This window comes from Falco peregrinus, chromosome 8 (assembly GCF_023634155.1).
Source record: "Falco peregrinus isolate bFalPer1 chromosome 8, bFalPer1.pri, whole genome shotgun sequence".
NCBI lineage: Eukaryota > Metazoa > Chordata > Aves > Falconiformes > Falconidae > Falco > Falco peregrinus.
Window position 1 is genome coordinate 9,044,277 of NC_073728.1, and position 14,355 is coordinate 9,058,631.

The 14,355-nt window shown below is 49.1% G+C and overlaps 1 protein-coding gene across 12 annotated transcripts in view; it reads right to left on the reverse strand.

The window, feature by feature from the left end:
- Window positions 1-1,922, reverse strand: part of COL6A3 (collagen type VI alpha 3 chain) — a 63,272-nt gene extending 61,350 nt beyond the window's left edge. For 5 of the 12 annotated variants that reach the window (XM_055811821.1, XM_055811820.1, XM_055811819.1 and 2 more), the window contains exon 1: window positions 1,542-1,922. The gene's annotated coding sequence lies outside the window, so the exon portion shown is untranslated. The remainder of the gene's footprint in view (window positions 1-1,541) is intronic. The other 7 variants (XM_055811824.1, XM_055811823.1, XM_027796710.2 and 4 more) reach the window with 5 other exon arrangements.
- Between the last annotated feature and the right edge of the window lie 12,433 nt (window positions 1,923-14,355).

A 14,355-nucleotide genomic window follows, 5' to 3' on the forward strand; every position in this document is an offset into this window, starting at 1 on the left:
GAAATGCCATTGCACCCCTGGTCACGGTCAATGTCTCTGCAAAGACCAGGGTGGAATGAGGGTGTAATTGTTTGGGGATGGAAAGCCTGTTTCCCTTAGCTCTGGTACTGGTGAGTCAAGGGATAGTGCTGGGGAGAGGCAGTTAGGTCTTTTGCTCTGCCACTGCATTCCTATGTGACTTTGGAGGAGTCCCCCCAGTTCTCTGCAACAGCCTCTGTCTGGAGACATCTCTCTGACCTCCGCAAAGTTCCTAAACTAGGTGGTTGTGCCCCAGAAACAGCACTATATAAACACAGTAATTAATCATAAAAATACTTCTCTTGAAAAAAAAAAAACAACCACAGTAAGTAATGGGGTAAAGCCAGAAGCTTGAAAAATGCAGCATTCCTCCCCCGAGAGCACACATGAATCATTGCAGCAACCAGAAATGAGCTGAGAGTTTCCCATTGCACCCGCTGGAACTGGAGTGGCTTTGGCCACCTCTGCTCCAGCCAGTTTTGGCCCCTGTGCCTGGTCAGGAAACCAATTTGGCTGCAACCGTTTCTCGCCCCAGGCTCCAGTTGGGAAGGGAGGGCTTTGCTGAGCCAAAAGGGATGGTGACTGGTGACGGGGTGTCTCCATGATTAGTCATAGCTGCCCCCTCAGCAAAAGCATTGCTGTGTGCAAAGCCCCAGGGAGCCGAGGGCGACTGGGGCTACGGGATGAAAGGCAGGAGGGAGGGTGGAGGGGAAGTAGCTCCATGCAAGGCCAGAGAGCCCTTTGGGGAAAAATCTGATGTTTAGCTGATTTCTGCTGTGGGTGACTGCAAGAGGATGAGGATTGTCCCCGAAGCCACGACAGTGCTGGCCTGCCCCGGAGCAGGGGGGACATGCCTGGCAGCAGGACCTGCACGGGGTGGAGGGACTGACAAGCACCTCTGGCCAGTTCATCCTACCCTGCTTGGGGCAGGAGGGGTGAGGGCTGCTATAAAATAACCCCCAGCCCCTGGGGGTGTCTCTCGGGAGCAGGAAAGGGGCAGAGAGACACCCCCTTAGCCAGCCACTTTGCAGGGTCCCATTCATGCACCCACCTCCTTGTGCCCAAGCAGCTTCCCAAACACCTACATGCCTTTCTCGAGGCACCCACCCTGCTGCTTCCCAGGGCATCGTGCTCCCATCCCACCAAGCTGCTGCTGCTGTGATTTCAAGGCATTAAAGGCAAACACTGTCCTGCAGCAGCAGGGGAAACTACTGGGGGGTTTTGCATGAATTTAATTCCCCTGCATTGGTGGGGCCAGGAGTGTCCCTGTGCACCTGTGGTGCATTGGCTTGGGGAGGAGGCTCCTGGTGTGAGCAAGCCAGCTACACTGCTTTGCTTTTTCCAAGCGCAAAGCAAGCCTGGGGGTAGCTTTCCTCTGAGGACACCGTTCTGCACATGGGATGAGTTTTGTGCAAAATTCCTTTAAAACTCCCCGAAGACTAGCACCCTGCCAAGGAAGGGAAATGCAACAGAGCAGCTGCTGAGCCCAAGCGAAGGACTCCTGCACGGAAAGCGACACTTACCCCTGAGTGAACCCCAAAAAAAGTTGCTTATTCCAGGATTTTCCACTCCGAAGCACCTCTCACCCTTGCTTCATGGTGTGCCGGTGGTGCTCAGCCTCCCTGGTCCCCACTTGCCTTGCACAGTGGGGTGTGAGCACCGGTGGGGCGAGGGAAATGGGGGCACGCTGGTCCCCGGGAGACGGCTGCCTCGCATCTGAGCGAGGCCGGAGGAGGCAGCTGGCGCAGGAGTGCCGGGGGGCCGGGCGATCCGGCGTCGCAAATGGGATCCAGATGGGTTGGTGCTGGCGTTCCTGGGGCTGAGGTCAGAGCTGCTCATCACACACGGTTCCCCCCCCCCGCCACGGGGGACGCCTCCACGCTGTGTGGCTTCCCCTTCCCGCACTGGCCCCGCCATCTCCAAAATGTTTCTCCCTGTTATCAGTGAGAAGAAATATATTATAAAAAAAAAAAGAAAACAAAAAGGCCCTGCAGAGTTGCAGGGGCTGATTTAACTATGCCTTTTGGTTAGGAAGGGCTGGGCTTGGATGTTTGCAGGAGTCAGGATGTGCCAAGGACCATACCAAGTTACGCAGAGCTCTGGCAAAGCACTGTTTGGAGATGCTTGAGGCTGCAGAAAGCTCAGCCTTTCCCCCAGAACAGTTACAAGCGTCAGTGCAGGGGGAGAGAGCTGCCTCTTAATGCAGCTTCCTATTTATGTGTAACAGCTGGGGTTTTTATCTGCCCAAATGGGGAGCAAAATCGGGGGGGGGGGGGTAATAGCATAACTCATACATAAAAGTTATACCTTAGCAAAAGGATAAATATTTTAAAATACGTATAGCCTACTGAAAGACTTAAAGTAAAAGTTTGAAAGGCAACAAATCAACTCAGCAAGCTCCTGACCAGCAATTTATTTTTTTAAAAAAAACAACTATGTGCTGTGAAAAAATGCCTTTAACCTTTTATCAGGCAGGCTTAGGGACTAGTTTTATTCCTCTGCCTCAACCGACAGCATGGCACTGGTCAAAGTTAAACATTTCAGTCTGGACTGGGTTGTGTTTTGCAAGAAACGGTGGTATGGAAACGTTAATTCTTATCTCTTGCCCAGTTTGGTTCCATATAAGGCTGGAACTGAGATGGCGTCTCTGGAATCAAACGGTCGGATTCCCTCCATTTCAAATGGGGATTTATTATGTTTGCTGTAGGGTTTGTGCTGTTTGAAAGACTAGCCACATAAAGAAATAGCTGGAATGCTTCAGGAAAGTGCTGAGCCCTTCAACTGATGCAATAGCTCATTTTAGAAAGGGTACTTGGCTTGACGCTTCAGACTGAATGCCAGCCTCGCAGAGGGATCCAGCACAAACGTCCCTAGCCACGTGCCGACAGCAAGCAGGGTGCCGTGTCCCCCCTAGATAAGGCAAGCTGGAGCTCAAAGGCAGGGTGTTCCCAAATAATAAACGTGCCTGGCAAGAGGGAGCTGCAGCTCCTCGCTGGGTGTCAGCGGGCAGGGGATGGAGGAAATGGGGTCTGATGGAAAGCAATGACCAACATGTAACAGCAGCCAGGATGGGCGAGGTACAGCTGTTAAAGGATAAAATATGTATGATGGAGGTGCGCTATGTCGGCAGAAGCATCCAAACCAAAGGATTTTCCTTCTGAATTCAGTTGTCAGGGAGAGAGCCCAACTGCGATGCTGTGGTGGCACCAGCATCCCAGTAAAGCAGCAGCTTGTGGCCATGGGTGCCCTTGCCCCGTTGCCAGCCTCCTACTGAACAGGCAGGCGACGTGCTATCCTGCATCATCTCCTGCCTTTGGGCTTTCAGGCTATCGCCCCTCTTATGAATCTCAGCCCTGCTGTTACTTGTATGATGCATCCAGCAAGAATTACATCCACTGAGTGGAGTCCAGTGGTTCCAGTTTGCTGCCACCAGTGGAAACCAGTGTGGTCTCATACGAATTCAACAGCGGCTGGGATCTCTATTGCCTTTACTTCAGATATGCCTTTGAAAAACAGTTTTCTGTGTGGCAAGGAGAAGCGCAGGAAGTCATTTTTAATTGACTAGCAAAACCAGAAGAACAAAACGGAGGAAAGCTCCAGGCACCCCCAGAACAGTAGTGAAAAACAGCCAAGATAGAGGATTGTAGATAAATAATGTAACAATACTGGCAAAATGCGTATGACCTGCATTGTATGCCTATCACAGCTTGATTGAGAACATATTTAACTTGGAAGTCAGAATTTATTCTTTTTGTGATGTTAGAATTTTTTTGTCTTAATAAGGTTTGAATGCTACAGTGACTTTTACCAAGTGCTCCAATAATTAAATGAGACTACACGAGGTTTTAAATTCCCATCTGATTGCCTTTATAACTGTAATAATCAAGCTGAAATGTTTTCCCTTTCCAAAAACAAGCTTTGTAACTGGTGCACAGAGGGAGAGCAGCCAGCCGGGATGCTGAGGGTGTTTCAGGGTGTGGTTATTTTTTTTTTTCTTTTTTTCCCCCTTCTACTTAGGGGAGTCCTTTCCAATTCTGCCTTTAGCTGTTTGTGTTGGTGACCCCCTGCAACATGGTCCCCATCTACCACAGCAACAACAGGGAACCTAGGCAGGTCCTGCCGTGGCTGCTGTGATGTTCCAGGGGTGACATCTGCAGGGACAAACTTTTTTCCATCCCCAGACTGAACAAACCCTCTCTGATAATTAGCAAAAGACCAAATCACATTGCATTGGTAACTTCTAGAGGCAGCTGGGACTCAGTTTAGCAAGATTTCCTCCCTGGTGTATTAATAACTAATGTGATTAAAGCTATGAGTCAGGAAAAGGGTTTTGAGGAATTCTCTTTCCACCCCCGACAAAAAGCCCTGTGTGCTACATTCTCACCCGAATGCAAAAGGGATGTTGATGTCCTCCCATCCCCAGAAAAAGGGTCTCAGCTTAGGACCCTTAAAAAGCAATTCAGTGAAACAGGCAGAGGGGTGACATTTTGCAGTTCTTTTCTGTGCGCGAATGTGTTTCAGCTGGGCCAAGTCTACCCTCAAGTTAAGAAATGCTCTGTGGGTTTTCCCTGTGTCATTCGCACAAGCACAGGGTGGCTGGCTCCGGGGTCACGTCTGCGGGGACACTTGGAGGCATCCTGCCATGGCTCCATCCTTGAGCACCATCTGCTGGCTTCTCCTCCAGGGACTCCTCGGGCATCCACCAAACCCCCAAGATCACCTTCTTTCCCCCTAATAAAACCTGCTTCTGCAAGATGGGACTGCTGCTTACTTTGAAATCAGTGAGTACTGCCGAAACCAAGGGTTGTGCCACTATTTTTTCCATCACCTGCCTGAGCATCTGCACAGCGGACTGGAGGTGTGGGGTCTGGCCATGGCCTTTGCACCCCTATTGCAAAGCAAAGCCAAGAGCTGCTCTGCTTGAACAAGGGCAGAGTTGCCGACTGCATTTTCATTTTGCTTGCAGTAGATTGTTTTCAAGCTGCCACTTTTGTCCAGATAGTTCCCCTGCCACCAGCAGCCTGCTTAGGAAGTGGTCCAGGAGTTATTTTCTGAAGCTTTTCTTGGTTCTGCTTTACTCCTATGCTTTCTGTTTACCCGTCTGGCTCTGTACAAATTTGTCATGTATTTATATACATTTATTGATGTATTTGTCATGTTCGATACCACCCTTGACTGAAACAGCTGGGGGAAAGGGCAGGATCATCTCTAGAGCAAGGAGAGAAAGTGGAGAGAAAGCAAACTGGGTGGGTCAGGGTGGGAATTAAGGCAAGAGAAGAGCCACTGGGCTCTACCCTTCTCATCCCACAACCCTGAAAAAGACATTAAAACACTGCTGAAAAATCTCTCTCCCCTCCTGAAGGATTAAGTTGTGATAGCAGATTCAAGGCAGACTGCACTAGGAAGGGAGCCTTGGGGATGCTATGGCCACCCCAACAGCCTGGGTCCAAATTGTGCTTAATCGCAATCAAGGGCACATTCCCTAACTGGCATCAGGGGAGGGAGGTTTGTGCCCCAGCACAGGTTGGTGGCATGGATATTAGTGTGTTCCCAGGGCTCCTTGGGGTGGTGCTGAGGAAACCGTAGTCTTGGGATCTCTCTGCCACCAGCTGTGTGCTTACAGGTAACTTGCCTGCTCTGTCTCACCTTCATGTCTGTAAGACAGCAGGGATTGCCTCCCTAGCTTATGTCGAGGGCAAAAAACAGGGATCAGTGCGACTGCTGCAGAGGAAGGAGTAGTCTTATGAAGCTGAGCATGGATTGGAGTCTTTTGATCTTGATTTCCAGAACTTTTATTCCCCCAAATCAAAGCTCTTAAAAATCTCTGCATATGCTAGAAGATACTGTGCTTTTGATAAATCAGTGATTTCTTAAAGCGGTGCCTGTTTTGTTGGGAGATTTTTGAGGCTAATACTACTAATAAATCATGGCAACAGGCTAATCCCAGAGAGAAGCAATAAAAGCAAACCTACACCAGGGCTGTGCATATTATCTGAGTGTATATATACACTTAATCCATGGTCTATTGGAGAGAGTGTAATTCAAAAGAAGCAGCTTGGAGCCCTGACCAACAGCATCCATCCTGCAGAAAGCCCTTCTGCTGGAAGAGCTTTTCAGCTTCTGAGATGACAAGGAACAAACTACTCTCAAATATGTAAATAATGTGAATATTTTCCCCTCTAGCACAATGTGCAGCTTGTCAGTCCACAAACTGTAATGTGAACCATGATGCTCGGCTTCTGGGAAAGATGGTAGCTGAGCTCTTTTTCAGAATAAAAGATAACTAGAGAGGCATGTGTGAGATGCATTTTGGCCAACACAGATCTTGCCAGCTGTTGCTTTGGGTTGCTCCTGTTTTCTTGCATTAGATACTTCCAAGTGATGCCTTGCACAAGAGGATCAAAAATACCTTCCAGAGTTTTCTCTCCATGTCCTGTGCCACTTCAAAGTCCTGCTGCATAAAAAGCCATTTGAAATGAGCTGAATTTCAGTGGTTCAATGAAACTTCCTATTGTGTGATGGAAACAACCGTTACTAAGTCCTGGGAAGAGCAGTGAGGTGCCTTGAAAGGAGCTGGAGGAGAAGCCAGAAATAGTCACTGCCCACACGGACAGGATGATGTAGTGGCAGACAAGCCAAAGAGGAATTGTAGGGAGTTAATCATAGCCATGAATGAATGTTATGTTAGTTGGGAAGATACAGGGAAGGAAGACCTGAGGGTTTGCTGTAGCCAGTTCATTGGAAACCTGTTGTTATTGTTCACAGTGGTGAAGGGAAAAAAATGGTGGGTTATGGTAAAAGGGAGAGGACAGCACTGGAAAAGTAAAGCTCTGTATTGCTGTACAATACATCCCAGTCCCCAGCCGGTATGTTCTTGTTAGGGTTCCCTATTAAAGGACTAAAAACATGTCTTTTTATTTTGCCTGTGTGGGTTTTTCCCCAATAAACGGAGTTTTCCATGAGCAGCTGTTGCTTGCAGTTAAGATGAGAAGAAAGCTAAGGGAGCAGCAATGCTGGAGTCTGAAACAGCCCGTGAGGATCTTGACCCACGCCCCAACCTCACCAGGGCTGCTGCTGCTTCTCCCCTGGGGCACCAGGTGCTCAGCCAGCCCTTGCCATGCTTTCCTGCCAGGTGATCAGCCTGAAAGTTCTGCTTTTTAAAGTTTGGAGCCTATGCAAAGTTGAACAGGCTTAATTCAGCTGTGAAAATTGGGCCACTTTCCTGAATTGAAAAGAGCTGTGAATTAAAGGGAGAAAGCTAAAGGCAGATTTTGCTCAAGGCGATCACGTGGATTTGAGCAGGGTTGGATGCCCCCTCACCTCTCCATCTCTCCCATCATGCAGCTTCTTGCTTTCCCCTCTGGGCTTAATTCCTTTGGCTTCATCCAACACCTAATTGTCCCTCTCTAGTCTCTTGGGCCTTAATACAGGGCATGAATTTTCTTTCCTGAGGGTGTAAGTGACCACAGGAGCTGGCAGGGTGCTGGCAGCGAAGCTTAGGGAGGGTTGTGGTGGGCAGAGGTGCCTGCTGCTCCCCAGGGCGCCACAAATCTGCAATGCAGAGTGTGATGCCATATTTTGCAGTGACAGCAGAAAGTAGCATTAGTTACTGAGCATCCTCCTGTTGTATTGCATCCTGAAATTGCTGGTGGGATGCACTTGTTTCTCCTCTGGGGAGGGGTCCTTGCTGTCCCCAGCTGGGTGTACAGGGCACCTTATGCCAGGGGGTCCTGCTGGGTGGGCACAGGTGTCCAGGCTGTGTAATCTTGTGCTCTCCCTTATAAACATCGCATCATTTGATGGGGAGCTGATATAAACATCATCTACACACTGTAGCTATTTTGTTTGGAGTTAGCATTAAAAAAAAAAAATCCACCAGGAAAGAGCATGTACACAGGCAGTATGTATTTATTGCTCAGGGGCTTGTCTGTGATTTTCACTGATCCTGTGGAATGACTTGTGCTTGAGGTACTTGTGTCTGAGGCATCTGGAGATGCTGAGTTTCTAACAGGGAGGTAAAACTGATTTCCACTGTGTCATTTTCTGTTTTAGATAGAGCTGATGAGGCATCATTTGGGAGGTGATGAATTTTCCCATGTAAATGGCTGGAGCTCCTTTGGAAACCAAAAAGCTGAGGCTTTTTCCCAAATCCACCTAGAAACTCACTCAAAGCCCGGGTACATTTCTGGCTGGTCTAGGCAATTTTCAAAGCAATGTATTTTTCTGTGTGAGGGCAGAAGAGAGGTTTTGGAGAGTTTTTCTTTAAAGAAATACCAGTTCCTCAACACTGCCAGGTTATTCACACAATCAAATGCAAACTAGTAAGAAAGTGAAATCAACTTCAATACCAAATTAAGGTCTTGCAGTTAGGTGTGGAAAAAACAAAATTAATCTGGGAAAGCTGCACAAATGACCAGATGTAAGCTCTTACTTAAAATCTGGGTACAAAGGGGAAAAAGAAAAGTGCATTATTAAGTTATTTGCCTGGGGAAAAGAATGCTGTTTTGCTGAAGCTTGTACGTTTGGCAAGTGGATTTGTCATTTGTTGGTTTTGTAGGGGTTGGGGTTTTTTTGGTGTTTGTTTTTGTTGGTTTTTTTTCTGAGGAAGCCAGCCTGCTTTTACCAAGCCAAAGGAGAAGTTGAGGGTTTTTTGTCCTGTAGCTCAATTTTGGGGAGCAAATATGGGCTGCAGAGGCTCAGGGGGGTATTATCCTCCTTGCTGCAGCTGGAAACATCTCGCAATTACTGGGAAACCTCTGTGGCAATGAACCTTTCTCCAAATTTAAGCGTCAATTTGGGCAATGGCATCTTCCCACTGGCACCTGCAGTCCCGGGGCCCTACTTCAGCCCCTGGCCTGGGAACGTTCCTGGATGTGAAAGATCAACCTATGTTGGGGCAGGAAGAGGTGGAGACAGCTTTGCATGGTTACCGTTGCTGTTTATCGCCCTTTCCGACCGCTCATGGCAGAAACGAGTGGAAAAAAAGCTTTCAGTGCTCTTTATAAAACCCGGAGCCAGCAGGCTTGCCAACCTTACAAATGTGTCCTCTGTCAAATGCTTCATTCATTCATTCTGCACGGGGACACGTGAAAATCGCATCATTTCCCCAAGGCAGAACAACAGCACACTTGTCCCTAAAAAAAAAATCCCTGTGCTACCTAGCAGCACCTGTCAACTGCAAGCAAGCTGGAACAGGAGTGATCTGTATGGGACTGAGCACCTATGCCAGTAAAACTCAGGAGGAGCGAGCCTGAGTGCCAGCAAAGCCTGATGGAGTTGTTCTGGCTCCCTGCGGTCCATAAGTAATGTGGACAGGTGTGCTGTCCCCTTCCCTCTGGGATGGCGCATCACTGCTTCTAGGGAGGAGGCACACGGAGGGGGCAAGTCTATGGTGGATGATGCTCTGTCCTAATTTCTTGCTCCCAAACCCGCTGCAGACAGGCACTCTACACCATCACCTTTCATCTGAACCTGCTCTCCAGAGCTCAGACACCAGGGCTTTTGAATGTATCAAGCCTGACCCGCGTTCACAAGGGCTATTCATCTTCTTGTGAGCAAGTACATCTAAAGCATGCCTAATTCAACCACCCTCAAATATATGCAACCTCCACCAGTCTGTCCCAGTCTCAGGCTGTCTGGAGGCTGAAATGGTTTTAGTGTGAATTTGCCAAGTGGGGATGATTTGGAGCTGGATTAAAGGTGAATATGCTAGCAGCTATCCACCATTCCACCAGGTAAGGAGTTTTTTCAGCAAAAAGATGGAGCAGTTAAAACTGCTTTTTCAGTCTGATAAACGAGGTGGGTTAGCAAATGTTCCTAATCTTAAATACCCATTCTCCGTCAAACCTTCTTGTAAATGCTGGATCATCAGAGGCTTGCTGGGCACAAAAAGCCACTATTTCAGTTAGTTTCTGAGCTTTGTAAAGGTGCAGAAAACTGCAGCGGAGCAGCCTTGACAGATTGCTTGTGGCTCAGCCAGGCAGCCACGTGCCAGGACAAGGTCTTGTATCAGAGATGGCTGGTGCTCCAGCTCAAAGCTCAGCTTTACCTCCATGGAATGCACCAGTGTGCATCAGCTCTCATGAGACTGGAGGCTGCCTACCATCCAGCTTCTCTTCCTCTCTGGGGATGTGTCCCAAAGCTTGGATTTTCTTGCTTTATTCTCTGTGTGCTCCTGCTTTATTTGACAGTCAGGGGTCTCTGGTCCTCCAAGCAGAGAGGAGGCAGATGCCAAGTGGCCAACGAGCACCATCCACAAACACCAGCATTTCTTTCATTGGTTTCCTTTCCCAAATTGCAGTTAACCTGCATTAGGCTTCCTCCCTGCCTTTGGAGAAATCTAATACTTTGAATATTTAATTTCTTTTGTCCTCTGGCACTGGAAGCTTTGATTCCTCAGTCCATTGAACTTACTGTTCTTGAATTAGGAGGACTCGCATCCAGCCTGGCCGCTGTTGACATGTGGTTTTGCTTTTTGTTGCTTCATGCCAGCAGCGTCTCGCACGGAGGATGGGGTTTCTCCTGCTGCCTGCTATCAGCACCGGAGCAGCTTTAGCAGTGATGCAGTGGCAGGAACCACAGGGAGATGCACCTCCCCAGCTTTCACTTTATTTGCAAGGAAAAGGTAGAGGTATTGGCAATGAGGGCTAGTGTTTGGTGAGTTACTGTTTTGCTCGGTCCTCCCAGGAAAATTAAATACTGGTAGGTTGCCAGCTGTCCCAAAATCACTCCTAATGTGAGCCAGATATGAAGGTAAAAGCTAAATAAGTTCATTGCCCTCAAATGCACAGCTCCAGAGATGCATTACCCTCCCTGGGGTGGAAACCCAGAAATACAAGAGGAAAGTGCCTCTTACAGCAGCACAGACTTGCCCCTAGCTCCAGGAAGCTCTCTCTGTGGCACTGTTGGCTGTGACCTGGTCCTCTGGTGAACGTTGTCCCAGCCTATGCCCTCAGAAATGGCTTTGGAGATGAGCCGAGCTTGTCCTTATGCCCAGCTCTGAGGAAGCCTCATGGTAGGGTCACCTGTGGTACTCGCTCAAGGTGCTTATTTTCAGTGCCTACCCCAAAGCTTTCTGGCTGTGCTGATTGGAGGTGAAGGTATCACCAGCCAGAAAATAATCATGCTATATATTGGGTGATTCTGGTCCTTTTTTGCTTGCAAGGAAAGTATTATCCACTGTGAACAAAATGCTGCTGGCAGGCTGGGGCTTAAGCCTTAATGCATGACCCTTTCTAACCCAAAATCACATTGAGCACAAACATGGAGAAGACAAAAGCAACCTGCAGTCCTCTCTGGGAGGAGGTGGGACAAGCACCCTGCCACTGGGCTGCCAGGGTAGGGGGGTAAATTCCCCCGCACACCCCATCTGCTCCAGCTCATGGTGATGGTCTCGGTGCAACCCCCACCAGGCTGCCCCTAAACATCTGCCTCAGCGCGGGCACCTTCGCTGGGGACAGCAGCATTTTGGGTGCTGAGGATGTAAGGAATGACCTAGTGATGGCTGGCCATGCCAGCACCCTCCCGGGATGGATATATTTATGAGATTGCAGCTCAAACCTGTCTCCTGCTGGAGACACTTCCAGTGCAGGGCACGCACCTTGACAGCTTGAGCATAGTGGAAAAGGTCGTCTCCTGCAAAGGCACAGCCCAGGCTGCAGCATCGGGGGCCAAGGCAGTCCCTCGGCTCTTCCACACTGCCATTGCAGGTAGCACACGCTGGAAGAGGAGCTCTGGCAGGGCGTTTACATGATGCCCAGACCAAGAAGGGGATGCTGCTACGTGGCAGCTCACGGTCCAGTCTTCGGGCCATGGTGAACCAGGGTGCTGCAATAGCCTTGCAGAGCACCCTGCTCCCTCTTAATCTCCCAAGCCTGGCACCTGCTGCGCATAGAAATACCAGCTGGTACTCCCGGTTCAAGGGAAACTGCTTGGGTAGAGAACAACCTGCTGCAGAGTTAAGTCTGAAGGATTTTTTTTTTTTTTTTTTTTTGTGGAACCAAAGCACCCGTTCAGTAATTTGACCTCCTCCACTGCTCTGCAGCAGGGAGGCTTTGGCAGAACGGGAACGTGCAGCGATGTACAGAGTACAGCATGTACGTCCCTCATGCTGACAGCAGCATGTTCTCACTAATTTCTCTGTTGATCTATATTCTTGAGCAAGACTGCCACTGACATCCTTCTTGCTATGCCACAGAGGAGTGCAAACCTTCTCAGAAAACATCTGGTCATCTAGTTTCGCCAGCTCTCTTCTCTGCAAGTCCCTGGATCAAATTAGGCACTCGTGGGCTGAATGAACAAGCATTGTACGTGAAGCAATCCCCCACAGAGCCTCATGTCTCGCAGCTGGCAGCAGGGATGTCTGCAGGGCACTGACACTTCACTTCGTTTCCCTGGAAGGGATGATCTGGCTGGTGCCTGAACAGGGGGAGGACAATTTCAGGCAAGACAGTGCAGTAACTGGATACCTGGGGGGGCGGCGGCGGTGGTGGTGGTGGTGGGTGCTTTCCCTATGGCATCCTGGCAGCTGGATAAATCCCCCACTGAAGGGATCAAGTTCAGCTGGTGTTCAGGGGCCACTTCTGTGTCTAACATCTCCCAAGGGCTGCTGACTCTCGTGATGGTTTGGGGGCTTGGGGTGCATTATGTGGCTTTAAGCTGACCTATATGACGACACAGATGAGGTCTGGTATCGAGGAGTGCATCAGGGACAATGGTTTCTTCCAGTTGTGCTTTGGTGGAACCCAAGAATACTGTATTGGGTCAAGGCTGAGCAAGGTGTTGTACAAACATAGGGTGGGAAATGTCCCCTGGTCCCCTGCAAAGGACAACACCAGAGGTCAATGGCATAAACAGAAAGGGAAAACACTCCTTCCCTGCCGCCCCCCCCCCCCCACCCCTCAGTGCTTCCGTATCACAAACTGGTGACTCAAATGTGACTCACAGGCATCACAAAGCTGGCCATCAGCTTTTTAACTGGGGTGGGTATGGGGTATTTGAAGGAGGATGCTGCAAGGGGGTCTAGGTGTACAGCAAACAAGGGTCAAATCTTCTTTAGTATTTAACAGCAGAAGCAACTTTTATGTAAATGATCTGAAACTCTTCACAGAAATGCCAATTTGGCCTTTATTCAACTAGGATGAGGAATACCAGAGAGAGGAAGAGATTTGTTTTTTTTCCCCCCTGTAAGAGGCCAGCCCTGGCTGGACTTCACTGGTCATGGGATAACAGTTGGGATTTTCCTTTTCTACCAAGAGAAGGAACAGGGAGGAGAAAAAGGCAATTGTAAGCGCTCCCCAGACACTGGCAGAGCTTTCCAAAGGTTAAAAATATGAGGGACTCTTAGAAATGATGTTTGTTTCTTTTCCATGGTTTAAGCTTTTGGGAGGGTGGGAAGGACACATCTCCCTTGAGAGTACCTGGCAAGAGAGCTGTGAAAAACTTATTTAAGAAAGAGAAGTACACAGTGTCTTCAGCTACAGACAAAAATCCCAGTGTTTTGTCTCCATGCCCAGCCCCAAGCCAGGGTGATGGAGTATACAGAATGTGCCCAAGCTCAGCAGGCTGGGCTGAGCTCCCCTGAACATCATGTTGCCAGAGATCATGGTTGCCTGAAGTTGCAAAGTGAGTTTTCTAGAAAGATCCTCTAGAAAGGAGGTCCTGGGTCTGGTTGATAAGAAGGCAGCGGGCAGAACTGTTTGGTGGTGTCCAATTTGGGGCACGGATGCTGTGCTCATGGCCCACAGCTTGTTTGAGTGATGCTTTGGATGCTTCCACCTATGGGTCATGGCCCAGATTTGCTTTCTCTGAACAGAGTAAGGCGGGTGGCTTCAGCATCCGGAGCTGAGGTACATACCTCTGGCCTTGAGAGGTATCGTTTGAGGTGATGGGGGTTAATATCCTTGACAGGTAGCTGTTCTTGCTGCTGGGCTGGCAACCAGGAGAGAGTGAATGGGAAGGCATCAAGATGTGCCTTGGGGATGGAGATTTTTCTCGAGGTTAACTGGCAGATTAGAAATCAGAGTGCTTGGCTTGGGAGCAGCAAAAAGAGAGCTGCTTCTGCAAAGCAACAACTCTTTCTATATTAAGAAGGTCCTTTTCATGTGCTGGCTTCCCATGCTTGCTGCCTGTATTTTTTGCTTGACTCCACGAGGTGGCACAAGGAAACTGCTCTCTCCAGAAGAGCATCCCTGGGCTGCTCGGGCTCTCCAAACTGCATCTTTTGGCACTGGGTCTGCACCAGCACAGGCTGGGAGGCTTCAGCTCTAGCCTCCAGGCGAACTGGAAAAATCCTACGTGGGGATTATTTTTTTTCTTAACTCAAGCAATGCTTTGCTG